This window comes from Zeugodacus cucurbitae, chromosome 3, assembly GCF_028554725.1.
Source record: "Zeugodacus cucurbitae isolate PBARC_wt_2022May chromosome 3, idZeuCucr1.2, whole genome shotgun sequence".
In the NCBI taxonomy this organism is placed as follows: domain Eukaryota; kingdom Metazoa; phylum Arthropoda; class Insecta; order Diptera; family Tephritidae; genus Zeugodacus; species Zeugodacus cucurbitae.
In genome coordinates, this window is record NC_071668.1 from 27,678,430 (window position 1) to 27,700,937 (window position 22,508).

At 35.8% G+C, this 22,508-nt stretch overlaps 1 protein-coding gene across 2 annotated transcripts in view; it reads left to right on the forward strand.

The window, feature by feature from the left end:
• Positions 1-22,508, forward strand: part of LOC105212869 (putative neural-cadherin 2) — a 245,582-nt gene that overhangs the window by 68,442 nt on the left and 154,632 nt on the right. For both annotated transcript variants that reach the window (XM_054227233.1, XM_054227232.1), the window contains exon 3: positions 9,840-9,869. The gene's annotated coding sequence lies outside the window, so the exon portion shown is untranslated. The remainder of the gene's footprint in view (positions 1-9,839; positions 9,870-22,508) is intronic.

The following is a 22,508-nucleotide window of genomic DNA, read 5'->3' on the forward strand; positions in this document are numbered from 1 at the left end:
ACACATGCATATGTATGGGCGGCTATGGAACTGTAAATGTATGCACAAGTTGTGTGTAACGGTACCCAACGCCTACGGCAATGCGACATATTTAGCCGCAGTTGGTCGTTTAATCGGGAGTCTGGCGGGTAGTCATAAGCAATGCAGCGAAAATAATTTCATAATTTGCAAATAATAATCATGTGGTGATCGTATATTGGCTTAGACAGGGTTGTGCCTCTCTTGTCCCAATCCCAGCAAATTGTGTGAAAATACTACTACTGGTTAAACCAACATGTATTTCATTTAACAAATAAAAAATTCTTAATTATATAACTAAGATCCTATATATAATGAACAAAAATATTCAAATCTTTTAACAACTCCAAAAGATCCCGAACATCTTTATAGTAGATATATAAGTTGTATTATTGTATGGATCAATGGACTTGATCTTCTTAGTAATTATCGAATTGATTAAACTGAGATGATCTGCGAACTTTTCTCTAGTCAAACAAAAAGAAGAAAATAAATAAAGAAATACTAGAGTAAGAGTACAGTTCCAATTTGAGGAAATAAATACAAATTTCAAACTAAATATAAACTTTAGCCACCAAGTTTATTGGCAAGTTAAGTTGAGCGCAATAATTTGTGCAAACGTTTGTGATGGAGCAGAGCAAAGTACATGTGTACTTAGGTTGCTTTACAAGGCGCATGCATAAAGGGGTGAGCGACTGCCAAGTCATACGATGATGGCAAATTGCGTTTACAACTTGCATGACCTTGCAAGCGATTGGACCAAAGAGAGACACATAAACATTACATATAAAAGTGCACTACAAGCCTAAATAGTTGGCGAAGTAGATATGTTCATTTGTGTGTGTGTGTGCTTGTTGGTGAGTGCAAAGAAATGCATGTAATGTGTTTGCTTGTGGCCGAAATTTGCGGAAAACTTTTGCAGTGAACGCTTGCTTGATTGCCGTTTGCCAGCTATTAACTGCAATGAGTTGTAAAATTTTAAAAGTGCTCAATGCTCCGCAAAACTCACAAGTCATTCGTGTCGATTTTGGTAGCAAAAACAAAAAAAAAAAAACAAATCGAAAATAGCACTGAGCTTATGGAAACACCAAAGCCGAAGGAGACAAAACCGAATGCTGCAACACGCTGTGGCACAAGTGGTGGTCAGAAGAAATGAAGAAAACACAGTTAGTGCATGATAAGTGGTTTATTGACAATTAGTGCAAGCAAGTTTATTGACGAACTGTTAATAGTGTATCTGTATGAACATTTTCGCATTTTTCTGATCTTTTAGTTATTTTTAGTTTCAAGTGTACCATTAAAATTAGAGATGATGACAAAACTTGATTTGCTGAAATATATAAAGGGTGATCCATTTCGAGGTTCCCTACTTTTTAAAGAAAAAACACAGAAAATTCAAATTTAAAAGGGAACGTTTATTATCATTCGAAAGAACATTATTTGGCATTTATTTTTTAAATTATCTTTTTCGAATGTTAGTTGCGGCTACATCTATTTATGGTCCATCCCTTGAGTCCAATTTTCGATGACTCGTTCGAGCATTTCGACTGGTAACTGGCGAATGACAGACGTGATGTTTTGCTCCAAGGCCTGAATCGAAGCGGCAAGATATTTTTTCGAACTGTATCGGTATGTCTGATATATTTTCGCGAAATATTTTTTGTTTAAGTCAGACATATAGGAAAGCTTTTTTGTTGTTTGCTGTTGGATGGATGCCTGATAGAAAAAGTTTTGCAAAAAGTTAGACATTTTTTCCCACCTTCCGAGTGGCAGCGTGAAACAAGTCGGCCTGAAGGTACATTTGAAATTGGTTATCATTGTTGGTTATCCACCAACTCAAACCATGAAGTTCGAAAATAACCTTTTATTTCGCACGTTCCCTGTAGTGTATTGTTTCCACGAACTGCATAGAATATAGAAAAAAAGATATTTGAACAATATCCACATTCCACCAGAAATTGTGATAATATTTTGCTACAGTTACCAATTCATCGCGCAACTGCTTTGCACTGTCAAAAACGAGCGTTCAAGCTTAAAGCGATTTTTCAAAACCGTCAAATGTCAAATGGGTTTTTCAAGCACCTGCAAAATATTGTCACCGGATGAGCTGCACTGTTTGTTGAACGCCATGCGTGATGTGTCTAAAATAGATATTTATTTGCGCGTGTGTGTACGAGTAACTTCAGTTTGCGCTCAATACTTCCATATTCGCCTGCATTTGCCCGCACTTGTACGCTGCTATCAATTTCGCTTGGTCTCTGCCCGGTTTTCCGTAAATATGTAACCGTGGCGCCCCATAAATTCCCAACTTGCCCTGACAATTGTTGCTATATGCAACAATCGCTCTGTCAGCCACTGTCGCACAGTGCCTTTGGCAGCCATACCGCCTCTGCGATTGCATTTGCCACTGCAGCTGATACATAATTTCCCTCTCTCCTCACGCTCTGCCGCCGCTAGAGCTATGTACCATAACACACGAAGTTTATTCGATGCGCGTCTCTTTTTGCGGAGTGTTAAGCGCCATACGATGCACATCATAAATACCGGTCGGGGAGTTCAGGCCTCTGCTTACAACAACAATAACAGCAATTTCTGCCCTAACTCCCCCAACAGTGCCGGCATGTTTCTATTAACTGGTTAGCAGCTCTTCCGCCCGAACGCTGTCGTTTGTGGAATGACAGACGACCGCCGACAGACGGTGGATGGTGGACGGCGCGTCGCAGCGTGGTCGCAGAGCGTGCGCCCAACATGAGTCAGGAAATATTGTTTTATTCTTGGATGCGCGCGAGTTTAGCGACATTTTCACGTTTTAGAATTTACAATGGCGCTGCTGGTTTATTGCTTTCGATTTTTTGGGCTGGTTGTTTGGTTACTTGGTTGGTTGGTTTGATTGTGTTGACTCGGCTATTTTGTTCTTTTTCGGTTGTGTACCCTGGTGAATCCTCAAGCGCAAACTTGATACATATGCATATACATATATTGACATGAATGTAACTGTATGTATATACTTATATACAAGTATATGATTTTTTTTTGTTGATGTTGGTGAATTAACGCTGCTGTTGCGTGTTGCACATAATCCTTGTTGCGCGTTTAGCAGCGTCGCGGGTTATTTCTCTGCCGAGACTGTCAATTGTTTGTGTCGCTCAATGGCATTTACACGCTTAACGGATTTATTCTCTCTGGCACATTGGTTGGCGTATGTTTCGTAATTAAAGTCCTCCTCCTCCCTCAAAAATTTAGCTATCGAGTTTCGGGGAAAATTGTTTTGAAATGACTGGGAGGTAAATCAATATGTTGCTTCTGCATACGCCCACAGCAAGTGGGAGAATGTGGAATTTTTAATTGACAATCAAGTTTGTTTGTAAAAATTGCAAATTGTAAAAAGTGAAATGTATATCAGAAAAATTCAGTTGTATTTATTTCTTATACGGAGTTACTGATACATTAATAGAGTTGTCCGAACAGGCTCTTAGTTTGACCTCAAAAATGTCGGAAAAACGAGGAAGACCGTTTCTTAGTTAAACTTACAGACCAGTTAACGTATAAGTTCGTCAGGCAGTTACTTACTTTCAACCTCATAAATACTAAATAATTCCGTTTGAACTGAAAATAAAGAGTTTTCAATAGGGTTACTACAAAATTAGATCGATAGGGACAGCAAATTACGACATATTTTTTACCGCTCTTCTGACATTTCTCTTCAGTAAACTTTGCCATTTCATCACGGAAAGATTCAACTGCGTGTATGTATGGATATTTCGGGATGACACTCTGCTTTTCTCAGTTTTTGCGATTTCACATCTGTCTGAACTTCAAGGTTTCTTATTTAAATTTTCTGCTAAACTACAAGGAAAAATTTGGCATAAAGTCTCTTTCTGGCCCTCAACATAATCCAAAACGTGTTGTACATTATGGACAAGGTCTAAGGTCAACAGGTCATACCAAATATAATAAGAAGGCTGTACAATCTTCATATAACTGATGATTGAAATGAAAGTCTGTATGTTGTGGTATCTCCACCGTAGCTCAGAATACTTTATTTACAGTTTCGTATTGATTTTTGATTACAGTCGAATTGTTGATTGGGATTTCGTGTAAATATTTAGTATTTATTTTTATAAATTTTAGCAACATGTTATCAAAAGAGATAAAAATATACTAAACTTCTATCATCAACCTATACTTTCTAAGAGTAAAAACAATTACCTATAGACAAGCACGATTAAGCGACAATTTACGTCAGCAAATAGTTTCAGTTGACCTCATTTTCTTGTGACCATTATTGTAGCTACCATCAAATAATTATGTGATAAAATTTTATGCCAATAACACTAACAATTTCGCTTATGCCTCACACTGGCCAAACGTTCGCACTGGCTGTGGTTGGCCGCGCTAATTAGTATCATTGCCCGTTTGGGCGATTTGGTCATTTCCCGGTTTTGGATATTTCAGCACAGAGCGCTATTTACGAGTCGCCATAGCGGTTCGGCTGGCAAATGGTCGCTATGCTTACGCAAAATACGAATATCTGGCATCCTGCCAAGCGAGCGTTAAATTAACCTGCCCAACAGCGCCGAGGGAGTACAGCAAATAATTGGTCAACCAGGAAATATTTGGCCGTATCGCACAGCCAACTTTTTTTTGTTGCTATTGTTATTAGACAATAAGTAATTATAGGAATTGGAATTTTTTATTCATACCCATTCATATTGGCTTTCAGATATGCAGCTGGAATTGTAGGTGTTTAGTGGTTTGGCGGCGATAAACTGGAAATGCGTTAGGATTGAAGTAGAGTAGAGCTAGAAAAGTGTTGAAAGCACGTACTTATGTTATTTGCTAAATACACATACATATTTGGTGATTATAGCTGAAGTTATTAGTAGCTTGTGGATATTATACATTTTTAATATTGAGAATTCTGAATAATTTCGCAATAGCATATTTGTTTTCACGTTCAAAATTTAGAAATACCAAAACATGCGCTGTGTACTTTTGTGGCTTAAAAGTGTAGAGCTTTGCGAATATTTGAGGATTTATGAACTGTGTACCTCATGCAGTTCAATGACGAAATTGTTGAATTTTACCAAAAAATATTTATATTAAACGAGCGGAAATTCCAATATTCACAGTATTGAAAAATGGATGCTAAATTTGATATACATTTTTACTAAAAGCCTATAACCATAACCTATACAAATGATAAATTTAAAAAAAATAATGGATGAATCACTTTCTATTAACCATGGCAAATTATTTGTATCCATATTTATTGTGAACCTCAATTTGCCATATTTCAATATATCAAATAGCCAACCCCACTAAATTCAACAAATTAAATTAAATAACTGCAAACAAGGAATTGTATATACAAACATACATATATAAAATGTAGAACATCAGGGTACCACATCAAACATATGAGCGAAACTAAATTATCATTTAGAGCATAGCGGTGGCACTTTGGCGAATGACCCTCGCATCAATATTGATGATGCAGAAACGGAAAACATAAAAACAAAAATTATTTGTTATGGGTCATATGTAGTCAATTGAGCCAGTCAACTTTGTCAACAGAAACAACAAATAAATTTAGCAAATGTCACAACAATAAAGATTGCTCCGCTGCGCTCGAAAGAGGCGGCTTGTAAGTAAACAACAAAGCATCGATGTACAATGTTATTAACTTTATATGAAATGTTCGCACACACACACAAACACCCGCGCGCATATAATACACCACCGCACAGAAGCAAACGTTATAAGCCGGCTGCCTAAGCGTGTGGGAGCCAGTCACAATGTGAAATGAGACAATCATTTAAGCGACCACCTACAACAGCCGAAGCGTATTATTCATACTTACATGTGTACATATGTATATGCACATGAATACAAACGAAGGATAGCCCACTAAAGCTTGTGGTAGATATTTTTGGAAGATATTTGTATTTGTCTACTCTTACCCACAGATAAGAGCTTATAGATGGTATATATATATATTTATATATATTTATATATATATATATATATATGTGAGTGTTCACACATCGGCATGGCTTTGTTCGCAAGCAATAAGGTTAAATAAATTAGCTTAATTAAGTCAAATGAAAAATATTCCATTTTGAGTGATAGACATATGTATATGCTTGGGTGTATTTGGATGGTTCTGGTATATAACTACGTATATTTGATCCCATATGAACCCAGCAGAGCAATTTGTTTACCAGACTCACAGGACTAAAAATATCAATTGCTGATATCATAACTTAAAAGTAAAATATATATATTGATTGTTGTTGAAATATATTAAACATCTGGCCATTTAATTACAGTGTGATAATCGAAGGCTCCAATTCAAATTGCACTTATGGGTACTATGTATAGAAGACTTTAGTATCAGAAGTAGACTCCTGGAGAGCATGAGCATAGCGCGTGGTAAATTGCCAGAGATCGAGTGAGCTCTTCGATCTTAGCATGGTTCTTCTTACCATAGTTTAAGTAGTTATCATTAAAGCACTTTGAACCTCACTTCTTCATACATATATGTAAACTTGCGGGAATAAAAATAAAATATTTAAACCAGTCTTTAGCAATTGGACTGTTTCGCATTTTGGCTGCATTAGCCATTTTTAGAGCAATAGCCATAGATTCTTCGACGAATATCCGTAACACGTTGTAATCTATGACGCAGGTGCGACATGAATACTCGTTTCCTGACTGGATTAACAAAAAAATTGATAAATATTGATTGGCGAGTTCTCAAAATTTAAACTTTTACATCACGTCTTACAACACCACGATTAATTTTTTTCGAAAATATAGTGAATACGAACGGGCATCGAGAAAAAGCGTATAAGTTAAACTGAGGTTATTCTATACAAATAATCTGATATACGACTAACACATTTTACTAATTTAACAAATTACTGATTGAACCGCACCAAGATCAGGCGTTTACCAATTAAAGAATAACTTTATACTGGGTTACTTTGTTATATCCAAGAATTGACTTTATTATATTTCTTTAAATTATTATTTGTTGAACTGGTATGAGACTAACCAATTCCTTACAGAAATCTAGCTTTTGTCATCTCGTATCTCTCAGAAGTTAAAATAGTAAGAGCTGATATCGTTAAAAAAGATAATTAACTGACTAGTTGGGTTTTTGTTTCATAACTACTAGTTGTAAAGTGGTGCATAACTAAATGATTTGACTAAAGGGAATATATATATATACATACATAAATGCACAAGCGACATTGAAGTGAATACAATTCGTTTCGATGGCATTGAGATCGAGGTTTTGAGGTCACGATTGCTTTTGAAAAAGTAGCATAAGTATGGCGCGGCGTGCGACTATACTGAAGCGTAAAATTTTACGGTATGGTAAAACATATTTCAGTGAGTTATTTAGTGTACAATATTCTTGAGAGAGACAGAATTGTTTTCATGTTCATGCCCTTACAGAGCTATTCAAACCAATGAAAAACTAGTTGGCGTTGTCAAGGAGGCTCTATTCTTTAATATATAAATCTGGATTGAAACGAAATATTTTTCATAGAGAGAAGGGTTCCCAATCTGGTTTTCAAAATAAGTGGTCGGTTTGTTACAAGCTCTACATAAATATACTTTATATTCTTTCAAAACAATTACATTTTATTAATTTCAAAGCATACATCTATGTTTGTATAATATTCGATTCCAGCTGGCCTGGCTTTACCCGCCTTTATTTTCGTATCATTCCCGAAATAATGCACCGTGTAGGCAATTCTTATTATATGTATGTATATGTAATATGTATTCCGTTATAATAAATGAGCACGCATATATTTAGACGCTCTTGAGTGCTACTCATATGTCTTGCGTTGTCTGACTATGAGTACACTCCACCGCTTTTATTAACATTCGCCAAAGAGCTTTACAAAGCCACCAAAGATTCCTTGTTCAAATATAACAAAAGAAGATTGCGGAAAATAAAAAATTGCAAGTGAGTATTAAAAAGTATGAGCGCCAATAAACAGAGGTGAGTAAGTGAAATGTGGTAAATTGAGAACGAAATGCATAAAAATATGAAATCGAATATGTTAACCATTTGTGATGGTTTATACCATTTTTCCGAATAAATACGGGCGTATTCATGTTGGCGTTGAATTTTTCGCTTCCTTCACAAATATTTAAAATCCAAGCTCAATGAGTACATACATGCACTCGAGTGATTCCACATGTAGAATATTTTGTGTATTTATATTGTTCCAGTATATATTTCACATGTTTTATAACAATATTCTTCAATATATTGGTTATGGGCCGAACTACTAAAATTATTATAGGTAAATAATGACTAATGCCAAAAATGTAAAATATAAGTCGTAGCAACTCTGATCGAAAAAATAGTGAAATTTTATAGTCACCACACTTCGAATATGAGCTTTCCATTCCTCCAGGTTCTTTTAATCCGAATATACTCGTATAGTAATGCGTAATACTTTATTCTGTTAGTCAGATATACTATGAAGTAAATATTGGAGACATTAAAAAATATACATATTTCCATTGAGCTAAAAACCAAACAATTTTGGAAATGGATAATTTTGTCTAGTAACTAATGATACTCAGGAGCTGTCTTCAAGAAAACTTTTATAAACTTATTTTTTCAAAATGTAGTTATCGAAACATTACTTAAATCTCACACTCTAGAGTGCTACTCCGCACAAATTTTACACAAAATCGAAAGCAGTCTCAAAACATGTGATTCTTAAGTTGCACAAGTGGGTCAAAGGTCATAAATATGAGAGTATTTGTTTACACACAGCAATCACATCACATTCTAAGTCACTTAACACATTTTTTACGACTTTTTAAATGCATAACAAGCGTCAATTCAAAACACTAACATATATACATATACCAACAGCCCATACCGTCTGAGTATGAGGACGTCTGCAACTTGTTGTCGAAGCAGTCAGTAGATATTACGCTCTGATGGTGTTTCCTGCTCTTGATTGCCTACTGCCTGCGAAAGTGATTAAATCGATCATAAATTTAACGCAATTTCCAATCACTTTTAATGCAGTTAAATGATGTTTTATGACTGCTACCAGTTGTGAGCTGCAAGCGAGTTGAGTGGTAAATATGTTGCCCATCACCATCACACACTTCGTAGCACATATGCATTAATAAACATGGACTGGAACACATTGGCTTGGAGCTCATACACTGCGGAGCACTCTGTGCGTGCAGCAATTGAGATATATTCTGTTGATAGCAATATCTTGCATTACAACACTTTCACGCGTACACAAAGCACTCTATGGGTGTACAGCTGGAAGCATTTGTAATTTCATTTTATGAATTGATGAATTGACAAGCGTGCTAGATATAGGTTAGGGATATCGGAGAGTAAGCTGCTGAAAATCTTTAATGTTTATGAATAAATATAAAAAGAATTCTTAAGTCATACTAAGGATATTATAATTAATAAATAAAGTCAGTTTTAAAGGTCAGTGATAAAAAACTATAATTAGTTTTAGAATTCTCAAAGCATTTTAAAGAAGTTACAGCACATTAAAAATAAGAAGAAGATAATAATAAAAGTTAATATGAAATCAACTGTGATTTATGCAGCAAAACATAAATCTATAATTGTGTAGACTGAAACTTCGAATATCTGTTTCTATTAAGGTTTTATATGCCAAACCCCTAACTAGTTTTAAATAAGATTTTAATAAGTGACCTTCTTAAATAAGACGGACCAGGAATCATTTTATATGCTATTATTTAGCGAGGAGATTATAATAACAACAACTTTCGTTTTATTACAGATTCTTCTGAAACGGACTTGAAAACCACGGGTAAGTAAATTTCACATTTCAAGACAAATTAAATTCTTAAATCTATTCAACTTAAGTTACAGAAGCTAAGATCAACGGTTAACTAAATTGTATTTTAGAACTGGATCTAACAATATCAAATAAGATAAAAACAGCTGTCTTACCATGACTTAATAACTATAAACTATTCACTTATTAGACAGTTTAGATTATATTAAATAAGTTAGATATTTCACTGATCTCCTCATATTGTTCGTGACATATGCCGGGTGCATTTTATTAGATATTTTTTCATCAGAAATACTCTCGTGGGTTTGGTAGGAACATACCGAGGTCAAAAATTATTATCAAAATACTTTTAAAAATATCTAAAAAATTTTGTAAGCAGGTGAAATAGACAACAATTTGAGTAAGGATTACGGGGCGTATACGTAACATTTTATTCAAGTAATGCATTCGCCTATGCATTTTATTCCAGGTCCAATCAATTCAATTCTTTGGTTATTAAAATAATATTAAAAATATTTGTGTAACAAGGTGATAGTTTAAATAAAGGACAATTGGAGTAAGGACTACGTGACGTATACGTAACATTTCAGCAAAAAAATATTCTCCTACTTACGACTAGAAACTAAATTTCTTCAAGGTTCAATGTAATTTCATTTTCATATGAGATGAGACAATCATATATAATTTTTTTGAGACAAAATTACATTTTTACTTATATGTACGCATTCGTATTGGTAAAGTCAGCCAGAATGTTCTAATTATCATATACCAAAACGAATTTCAATATCTGCAGCGTGCCAATCGAGTTCAAAGTACAACATTTTCCGAGCACTTGTACGCATTCGGGCATTTTACTGGCTGCAACTCTCGCCTCCGTCGTATTGCGTATACGCATATTTTTGTCTTTTGTGCGGAAGCAAAACCGCAGCGACTCGCCAGGCCGCAAACATCCAATTAATTGGATAATTTAAGTGCAGCTGAATTCTCGCTGGTGAACGAAATATTGGCAATAATTTATTTTGCTGCTTAAAGTTCCTCACTCAGTCAGCGTTTCTCAGGAAATGTTTGGCGATTCATTGTCGGCTGCAGCGCTGCGTGATACAGCAGTTACAGTGGCTGCTGTGCACATGCAGTGTGTGTTTGCATACATGCTTACATATGTGTATGAATAACAGCCCGGCCTTTGTTGCATTGCTCACTTCGCTGAACAATTAATTAATTGTTCTTGCAACGGAACTGGCGGCACTGGCAATGCAAGCAACACTTGCCACAGTTGAGCTGCACAACCAACATTTACACTCAAATATACGCACTTGTCACGCTCATATGTTTACTTATACATACTTATGCATGCACATGTTCACACGAACACGCAGAATCGTGTATCCAGTCATGTCATGTTGTGGCAATATTGCATAGTAAGGCAAATACAGTTTGGTGATTGTTTCAAGCACATTGCTTCCATATGCGGACGGTGTTGTTTTGGTGATATTAACTTGTATTCCAATTTCTGCATGATATTTTATTAATTACTAGCAGACCCAGCCACACGTTTTTTGGCTAAATTAGTAAATCTTTCAATGCAGAGAAAAAATTCTTACGCATAAAGAAGAAAACGTTATAGCCGATAAATTTTAAAATGATTGATAGACATTATTGTAGATCTGTGTTAAGCGTAAATCACCATAATTTGTATAACTTTAATTTTTTTAATCGTATATTGAAGAAAGTAACAAATTACTAAATTTCATAGTTGGCTTTATCTTGGCTTTGGTGACGATATTGATTATCTTCTTCACAGAATTTATGTTACGCAGCATGTTGACAACTCACACTACTTTTAATTGCAAGTGAGTGGGGATAGTCCAGCAATTTAAAATAGTCTGTGGGATAATTGAATACGTCCTCCTGGTTTGTAGCTGTGTCAACTCTCCTTTAACGAAATTCTAAATTGTCGCATTAAGATCAAAGTGATCCTTGTTTTTTTACCACCAATATATGTCATTCAATAATCCATTAATGTTTATTATATTATGGTTTCATGTCAGGAAAAACACGATAAATAAGCTCCTCTTTCGAGGCCATGAAGTGACAGAAACCCGTTAAAAATGTTATTAATCCATCGAGGTGTCAACTGCGTCGCTACCATTTTCAACTATTTCTACAATCGCAGTATGATATTGTTGGAAAAATACTCGTATGTTATTTGTTAATTGGCGATTCTTTATGTGTCGCCACAAATTAAATGATTTTAGGCATGTGATTAGTTTGTCAGCAACACTTGATCCAGGAATAGTCTGGCGAAAATCACCTGCCAACAGAATCATGGCTTCACCAAAAATATTTTCGTTGTCGCGTAAATCTTTAATCCTGTGCAGTACCTCCAGCGACTTGAATATCTGGAAAATCTTGTTTATAGCTCTTTTTTTGGCGATTTTGCCGACTGGTGTTTCGTTCATTTGAAATTTAGGAGTAATTTCAAGACCAAATTGCCGTCTGTCTGCCTACTAACAGGTGCCAAGTTGCCCCTATTCCCATTATAACTGGGCGTTGAAAATTAGTGAAATCAGTTCAGGAATTACCTCAACCCTCATGTACTATATATGCTGATTTTTGTTATTCTATTGGACTTTATTTCAAATTGTGTGTAATAAAATTGCATCAATGAATTGCGAGAGTATAAAATGTTCGGTTGCCTTTCCCTACTTGTTACAAACTGTTTTGGGCTATCGACACAGCCTTATACAATTGAACAATGATAAAAATATTTTAATAAAGCAACAATGACAACTTTCAAAATATTATTATTTTTTGTTTTGTTTTTTTTTTTATAATTTTGTTCTTCTTGTTATCTTCCTCACAATTTTTCGATATATACTTACTTTCTAATCCTTCCCTGGCCTTCCATAACTATTTCAAAACTAAAATTAGCCAGATCGGTTTGGCCCTTGACTTTTTGACTTTTTTCGAGACTAACGCTTTGTATGATTTGTTTGCATGGGTGATTAGAAAATTGTGGATTTAAGACTTTTTCAAGCAATTTTTCTAATTTTTCTCTCCGTAAGAACCATCCTGGTACCTCTAAAAACATTCTAAACAAAGAATTTGCGAAATCGGTTCAGCGGTTCTCGAGTTATGCGCTTAGCAACACATTTTGCGATTCATTTTTATATTAATTATTTGATAGTTCAATAAATCATTTATAATTCAAAATATAAATATATAAATAAAAAGCAAAATAAACTTGAAGAAATGAACTGGAATGTAGTTCAACTAGATTTTACCCTAGTTGTTAATTATGTTTCTCATAGGCATGCAGACATGACAGTAAGTTTTCGAAATATGAAGCCAGGTCACGTTTCACTTGATCCTTCCATCGGAGTGGAGGTCGTCCTCTTCCGCGGCTTCCTCCAGCGGGTACTGCAACGAACACTTTCAGTGCTGGAGTGTTTTCATCCTTCCGTACAACATAACCTAGCCAGCGTAGCCGCTGTCTTTATTATTCGCTGAACTATGTCAATGTCGTCGTATAATTCGTAAAGCTCATCGTTCCATCGTCTGCGGTATGGGGGATGGGGTCATATGTAGAAGTTCAAGCAAGTGAGGAAAGTTTCTGATTGCCATTCACTTGGGAGTGGCCAGGAACAATTCTTTTGCATAAAACTCAAGCAGCTCACGACTTCCGGTTTTAGACCAAGTATCCTCTGGGTAGCCAACCCTTAAAACCACTTAAAAAAAACCTCCCCAATGAAAGACCGAACAGAAACTATCAGTTAGGCCATTTATAATTGTTGGTTCGATATTCTTAAGAATTTGAAAGTAATGCTGTTATCTCGATAAACTCATTATGGTCTAATTATTTATGCTAATAATTATTGCTGGCAATAATAAACTGTAAACTTTAGTAGTTTGAGAGCTACATTTTCATTTCATTACTTTGTACAATTTATACTGATAAATTAGGTGTGTTTTATTAGGCCATTACAGGCGGATTGCGGCTAAGTCGTTGACAAATAAAATACAAATAGTGTTCGATATGTGGGCGCGAGTTGTCAGCTGAAATTTTAATTATTAAAAAAAACTGTAAATAAATTTTCTCTATTAGTTTCTGATTGTCTATAAAATGCGGAGGACTCTACAATCAATATAAAATCCAGGATGGGCAACATAAATATCACCGAAGTTTAGTAAAGTTTTTATTTACAATTACGCACATCTACAAAAATTTAAAAATTTGGTTTGTTTATATTTTCATCTTTCGAAATAAGGTTTCTAGTCATGAATCTTCTCGAAATAAGATAAGCTCTGAACTGGCAGTCTTATCAAAGAATTTGGCAAAGGTTACCCATTTTGGGAACACCCTTCATATAAATTATATTTTTTACATTATTTCATAATAAATTGTAAAATATATTTTTATTCCAATTTCACTTTTATTCTAATTAATTTTAATTAACATTTAATTACGACAATTATAACTTATTACACTATGAGGATATGACTCCTCTCGTTGATGTCCACTTTTAGAATGCTCGATGATCGCTTGTTGCATTCAATATTTCGCTGACATTCGCCAACAAGCGCCAGTATTTTTCCATTGAAAATTGCCATTACTGTTATGTCAATTATTCAACCAAAGGTGCTGGAGTCTTGTTGTTTGGCGTCTTCAAATTGAGGAATGCGAAGGCCATCAATGCTATTTACTTTGTTGTTAATACAAGGTTGCCGGCAGCTTGCATTTTACCACCAAGCATCAATACTAACTTAACCCAGCATATGAAATGGGGAGCAAAAGTGATCTCCAATATAACCCAACATACGATAATATGGGAGCAAAATCGATTATTAATCGATGATACGTTAACTTATATATGGCGATAAATCCTGCCAGACGCTGTTTCATTTCGCGTTCGTCATTCTTATTACAGCCTTTTGGTGTTCGATAGCAACCAGTTTAGCTGCACCAGCTACGCACCAGGTTATTGCCACCACATCATATGTGCACGACAATAACTACTATAATACTTTGGCGAGCATATACGCCGGCAAAATGAAGCTTCTTCAACTCACTCGTTGATATTCCATTGAAGCTACATCGTTCTATTGATCCGTTAGTAGTTTATCCGACTTTGTTTCCTTCTGGGGCTGCGTTTTTCACATGACTTTCTAATGACCTCCTGTTCGATGTTTGCGTCCGTCCACTTATGGGTCGAAAACTTCGGTTCATAATATTTTCCTGGCATCCCAATAATATGTTATGAAAACAAACCAAATCGGTTCACAACCAGCCCTACTTCATATTTCTAATACATTTTTTATCGAAAATATATGTAAGATATTTTAAAGAAATTCAGAGGCAATATTTTTCTTCTAATAATATACCTCCGTGGCAACAATGAGTAAAATCGGTCATACCTTCCCATAGCTCCCATATACCTAAAATTAGGGTTTTCAAACTTTCAATGGACTTTATACCATACATATGCCGAAAAAGTGGGTCAAATTGTGTGTGTAAAACTAATTAAATAATTTGCGAGAGTATAACATGTTCAGGTACAGCCGAACTTAGCCCTTCCTCACTTGTTCTATATAATACATTCCATCAAATTGTACGGAAAGTAGACTAGATTAAGTTCTCATAATTTGACTAAAATTAATTACTGGTAGAGGTCGGTGGAAAACTTTAAAAACTTTCGTTTTCCCCGTAGCGCTCATTCAAAATGCCAACTCTTCAGTGTTTTACAGCAGGCTGGCCGCAGTGAAGTTTACGCATCGATCAATAGCAATTCAAAATTCGCCGTTGACCACAGGAGCAGCAGTAAATTAACCTAGCTTGCCGACCAACGAATCAGTTAAATCGCTGGAAGTTCATTTTATGTGCGTCCCTGGTGTTATTCAAAACTTATTTCTGCCATTGGGTGGCGCCACATGAGCGCATTGGCTTGGAAACAGTTCGCCACTGGTTTGTAAACAGCGCTATGCACTCTCGAATGCCGTTATTGTCGCCCCACGCAGCATTCCCCCACATTAATGAATTACTTTTAGTTCTGATTTTACAGCAGTAACCCTTTTGGTGCGCAGCCGGTGGCGGCACTTTATACCCGCCGGTTTTTCGTAATGAAAACAAAGTGTGATTGTAAAGGCAGCAATCGCTATTTTAGAAAATTTTATGATGTCAACCATAAAATTAAGTGACATTCAAACTGTGATTAATTGTTGTAAAACCTTCAACCGTGACCTCAACAAAATCATTAAAAATACCACAATAACAATAATTGCATCGTTTTGGGAAATTCGTGGGGAAATATCAACAAACTGGTTAACATGCGACTCTGCTTAATTCATTTAGTAAAATTGAGGACATGAAAATCGATTATGATACGCTACTGAGACATTTTCTCTCGATATCTTAATTTCAACATTTCCTTGTAATTCAATTACACGTCACTAATGGGAGGCTAGGACACAATTACTTTGGTATCATGCACAAGACAAGGGAGGTCCGATAAGCACTTGGCTTCACCGATGGCGCCATTAAAAAATCAGTCGGTGATTCTTGTTTATAAAAGTAAAATTTGGTACACTAGGAAGCGGCATATTTGGGTGTAAGTTTTTTGGGAAAACTACTAAAGCTATATAATCCAAACTCAAGTGTCGTTTTATTCAGGCACTTTCTTATTCAAATGGAGAAAATTTGATATTAACCACGCCCACCTTCCATATAAAGGTTATATTGAAAACTACTCAAAATGCTTTAATTCAGCAAGAAAAACACCAGAAACCAGAAATTTAATTATATAGATGAAACCCCTCTCCCAATGATAATTTATGAAAATAGACAAAATCTCAACCACGCCTACTTCTCATATACCAGAACTTTGAAGTAGATCTTAATCGTTATATTTAAAATATACGAGGGCTGCTATATATATTTCTGGCCTAGGCAACACTAAGTGTTGCCAGGTGCAATCTGACATTGGAAAGTTTGACATTTTTTAGCATAACATCACTCAGAAGTTTTGTCATTTAATCGTGAATTATTTTATTTATAGGGAATTAAAAAATTCATCTCGGCCAAAAAATGGAATTAACTCGTGAACATTTTCGTGCGATCATTTTTCACAACTTTCGACGTGGATTATTAACTAAAATCTTTGTATGGGTATGAAGCACCATCCTATAGCACTGTGAAAAACTGGTACAACGAATTCAATCGTGGCCGACGCTCGCTCAAAGACGAATTCCCTGAAGGTCGTCCAAAAACAGCCGTTGTGCCAGAAAACATCGATGCCGTACGTGAACTGATAATGCAAGACCGTCATGTAACATACCTTTAGATAGAGGCATGCCTATGCATTTCTCCCACCAGCATACATTCGATATTGCATGAACACTTGGCCGTAAAAAAGGTTTGTTCTCGTTGGATCTCGCACAATTTGACAATCGCTCAAAAAAAGGCTCAAAAAAGTGCTTCGAAAATTGGTTTGACCGCATGCAAAAGTGTATAAATCTTGATGGAGAATATTTTGAAAAACAATAAAACCATTTTCTTTGATAAATATTCCTATTTTCATTATTAGGCCAGAAATATATATAGCAGCCCCCGTATTATATAAAGTAAGCACTAGGGAATATAGTGGAACAGAACTTTGCACTAATACCACATTTATAGCGTGGGACCGCCTTTTTAAAAATCGCCGAAATCGGACCATAAGTTTTCAAGGCGAAAACAAATTGAGTAAAATCGGGTTATAATTTCCCCAGCTCCCATATACTTAAAATTAGGGTTTTCAAAGTTTCAATGGAATGGTTTTCAAAGTTTCCATATACAGAGGTAGACAAAATTATTTACACACCGGACGTTTTTTTACATGTTTCACAGAAAAAGCTTTTGCTTGTTGTTGTTGTTGTCGCTGGGTAACAAAATGTTGTTATGTATGTTAAACCTTGATCTATTCCTGAGAGAATGAAGTCAGTTTGGAAAGAATCGCTAGAATCCCTCCTTACTTGTTTTAATTTATATTCGGCTTAGCCAAAATTAATATTACTTATCACTATTTGCTATAAATAAAAGAAAAAAACAATATTAAAGCAATTTCTCTGTAGATTCAAGCAATTCATATTCAGTTTCAACATATACCATAACTCCTCCAACCCTGATGACGTTCACCTGGCGATCTTGCTCCGAAGAAGACGAAGTCTTACTTATCGGCCCCCGTATCGTGGTGTTCATAAAAGTAAAACGATTGAATATCTCTCTCTGAGTTAAATAAAAGGTGCGATTTTTTTCTCTTCTTTCATTAATATTTAAGTTACCGACTGTTTAGAAGCTGAAGACATTCAAAATGCCATTCCAAAAGTAATAGGTCTGATTTCCTCTATTTTACCATGCAGTATGGACTGACAAACAGGCGAAGAAACAATTCACTTAAATGAACAACTCTAACTTATAATGATTAACACGACTAAGCTCAACATTTTAGTATTGCATTCGCTTCAGATATCACCAATTTGGTTTTTGTGTGTCTAATTCTGACTCATTTGTTTCCTCCAATTGGTTCATTAAACAGCATTAATCCCATAAATTTCAATCAATGTGATCACTTTCGCACATCTTCCAATAATCTATTGATTAAAAGTTTGACGAAACCATTTGATATCTATTTGGCGTTGAAATCTAGTTGAGTAGTTGAAAAGAAAATTATTAGCAAAGGAAAATCAAGAATCACTGGGGACTATAGAACTTTAGTTAGTACACAAATTTTCTAGCGCTGCACCCGCTACCGGCGTCATATTTTATCTGCGTCGCTCTCTGAGAACACGCTTACACGCACAGCTGTCACTGGCGCCATGGCAGAACATAAAAGAACGCATGAACTCCCGTCCGCTCGCTGGGTGCAGCAGGACATCGACGGGTATGTAGAAGGTTTTTAAAAGCTGCAACACTGCTGCAATTTGTTCACTTGACTACTCTTGAATGCAGGACGACAATTCGTTCATCAATTTATTTTGAAGCATGATTTCATCATTCCACTCAATTGCTGAGCGTGCTGGCAAACTTTGCGTGGAAGTGCTCGTGTGTTTGTGCAGTTGCATGAAGCCAATGGCTGCTGCGCATCGAAAGTCCTGCCGCACGGAGCGCCACTAAATTACAACAACGCCAAGTTAGTGTAACGCAGCGAAGTGTGGGTGTGTATGCATCACTCAGCGAAATCTGCTTGCTTGAGCGCAATTTTTCTAATCAGCGCAGTTTTATTTCATTTTTTTTTTTTCGTTTCGACTTGGCAAGATTTGTGTTTGAAATCTTGTGCAGCATCATTAATCATTGAAATCGCTTTTCAAAAATCGATTGCGTGCACAATTTGCCTGGCACCACACTCCTCGCTACGAGACTCCCGTCGGCGGCGGCGATTTATCGCAACACTCCCTTACAAATTCAGTTGCCCATATATATTTACTTGTGCGTTCATTATCAAAACTTATGTATATCATAGATTTACTTATGAAACGAAATCCATATTTTACGTGGCATATTTTATTTATTGGTCCATTTAAACTAAAACAATAACAGGGGTCATTGCGTCCATAGCCGCCAGCCGCGACATTTGTCATTTCATTTTATGGCTATTGTATTTGCGTTTCGTGCAGAACGCTTAGTAATTTTTAGCGAGCGATATGCGATTATTTACGATTTCCTTTAATGAAGAAATGTTCATTTACCAACGACAACGGCGACAGCCAAAACAAAGGATAAAAGACGTGAATTATATGCGCGTACTATATCAACGCTTTGGCGCACGCGGCAAAATGATGAGTTGAAAATTATTTGCGGTTGTGCCCAGCCAAGTAATTTTAATGTCATAACAATGTAGTCAGCGATTTGAGATTTCATATTATCCGGTCATAATTTACAGTCATTCTGCACCTACCCACGCGCCAGCCGCGGATCCATTGTTTTCGCTTGTGTCATCGCGCAGAGTAAATGTTTGCAAAATGCACATTAAATGCTCTGAATGGAAGCAAGAGATTTAGAACGTAGCTAGTGTTTAGACATTAAGTCCCGTATTGTTTGACCAAGCGAGATTCCGTTAACGCAATCCCGTGGTTGAGACACATGTCTATTAAAAAGATTCAAATTAATAAGAAGTTTCTAATATAATTGCATTTCTCTATGGTCGTAATAATCTCAGTAAAATCTCTTAATAGTGTTGACGAAGCATTTGTGTGCTGAATGTGGTTTTCATTCAAACAGCGTTTATAGGATTTCTGAATGTGCTATTTGATTTTAGTTGCATTAGAGATCGAACACAGACCATCCATGGGAATTATACGCAACTCCAACAACTATACCACAGTGGCCAATTTTATTTGAACTGCAAGCTAATCTGAGGAGGGATTACATATTGTTTTAAGAATTATAGAGTCCCAACATATTTATCATTATGTATGTTCATAGGGTAATGCAAGATATAGTAATGATATTAGAGCTTTTACTTTACGTGTACTATCATTCGATTTTCGGGATCCAATAAAAGCATTCTTACTGCTTCACCTCCGTATTATTTTTATTGTTCCAAGCAACAATTACTGAGTCCTTCTGCAACATTCATTAAGTATCATTTTTCCTTCCTTCAATGTGGAGAATTGTTGCTGCCCCCGCTCTGTCATTTATTTAAAGAGTTCTTCGATAATAGCAGCAGCGAGGTATTAGAGTTCAGCAACGCAAGAAAATATTAACAAAAGCACTTTGAACGGAAACAATGAAATGCTTGTTGGAAACAAAAGCGAATAGCAAAGGAAAACGCACACACGAAACACGAAACAAAACAATTCACAATTAAAAGCAACAGCAGTTGTTCGGGCAGCCTTCTTTGACTTTGCTTATACTAAAGTTGAAAAGTTCACTGCTGAAGTTTAGAGTATATTTTAAATACTTTCCCGCCATTGCTGCATATTTCATCAATGCCTCGCATCTCTTGCAGAAATACACTTAATATTCCTTTAATGCTTGCACACTTTTGTGTCGTCAGACTGATTCAGTTCCATTTTACAGACGTTTTCGTCGCACTCTGTAGTTGTAGCTTCCTTTTGTAAATTTGCAAACCACAAGCATAATAATCTACGTTGACATAAATAAGTGGAAGTTGGAACATTAATGATCAAGTACTACGCAGTAAAGCTTTACAGCAATAGAAACTAAGAATTACAGAAGTCGAAAAAAGCGCACCACAATGTGGACATAAATCGAGACAAACGTAAATTAGAACTCTTACTTGGTTGTGGTATATACGTATGTATGCATCCATGCACTACTTTGGAACAATAGTAATGACTTTTCGAAGGTTTGGTTCTTCGAATCATTTCAGATTTTTCTAAAGTCGACTTAGGTACTATAGTTATGCTATAGCCGCAAAAGCGATTTCATTTCCACTAAGTTTCGTAATAAAGATATTATGATCTAAGTGACCGAAAACTTTGGGGAACCGTCGCCGTATACTAGTTTTATATATTATGTAGGTCGGTGTAGATTATACTAACTTCTCATGCTTTATAATCCTGCCAGTGTAAACATTGAATAAGTTTGGACGATATAATTACTTGGAAATATTTTTAAAACCTCAAAACGATAGTTTTTGAGGAATTATGTTTCCGCGCAAGTGCGGGATAAAAGTTTTGGTTTTGCCAATTTTGAGAGAGTCACTCCTGTACTCACTTTTTTCGCCTAAAGTCATCTAACTTTTCCTCGTGGTAAATATTCGTGTGGAAACCATCGCCTGCACGAGGCGATCTGTTTTCACTCGAAAATTAGATTTTCTGCTTCCAGCAATGCATTTTATTTCAGTGCGAACTCCGTCCGTTAAACGTCGTCGTGATTTATGGAGCAGCTAAAATGAGCACGTACTCAAGAAGCTGAAGTATCTGCTGCCGAAGGTCAAGCTTAAACTAATGCTGACTAGGGCAGTACTGGGATATTCCACGAAACTTTTGTTCTGTTGTTGTGTATCTGAAAACCTGATCTCATTTTACATAATTTTGGAAACAAATTTTAACACTTTAAAAAATCAAGGTGGCCGACATTAGTGTGTTAATGGAATATGAAAGTATTACTTATTCCATTCATGGCTGATTGAAAAAAAAAATTATAAACAATTTTGTCATCGTTAACACCTAATATCCGAACCTAATAGGAAACAGTAACGTATAATAGTCCAACAACATATATTTACACCCCTATTCAGTCACCAATATTTGAAAAACTCATTCATTTCGTACATCCAATCGTATAGTATCACTCTTGGAATAAGCTATAGAGCAAAGGTGATTCCAATTCCAAAACATGATTGCGATACAATAAAACAGCATTCAGCTGGTTTAAGATGGATCCCAATATTTGTTGAAGTATTCTAACCTGACATGCGAGCATAACTGTTTGATCTTAACTATTAATCTAACTGATAATATTGTTATATTAATTGACCAACTGACCAAGTATGTTTTGATCAGTGTATCTGAGCAGCACTAAAAAACGTGCCCTCCTACTCTAAGACGTAACTTTTTGCCGCACTGTGAAGTGAGTTTGCTGCTCGCCTTTCCTTTAACTCGCTACATAAAGCTACATAAAAGCATTATTTTTTTTTCAACATCGCTACA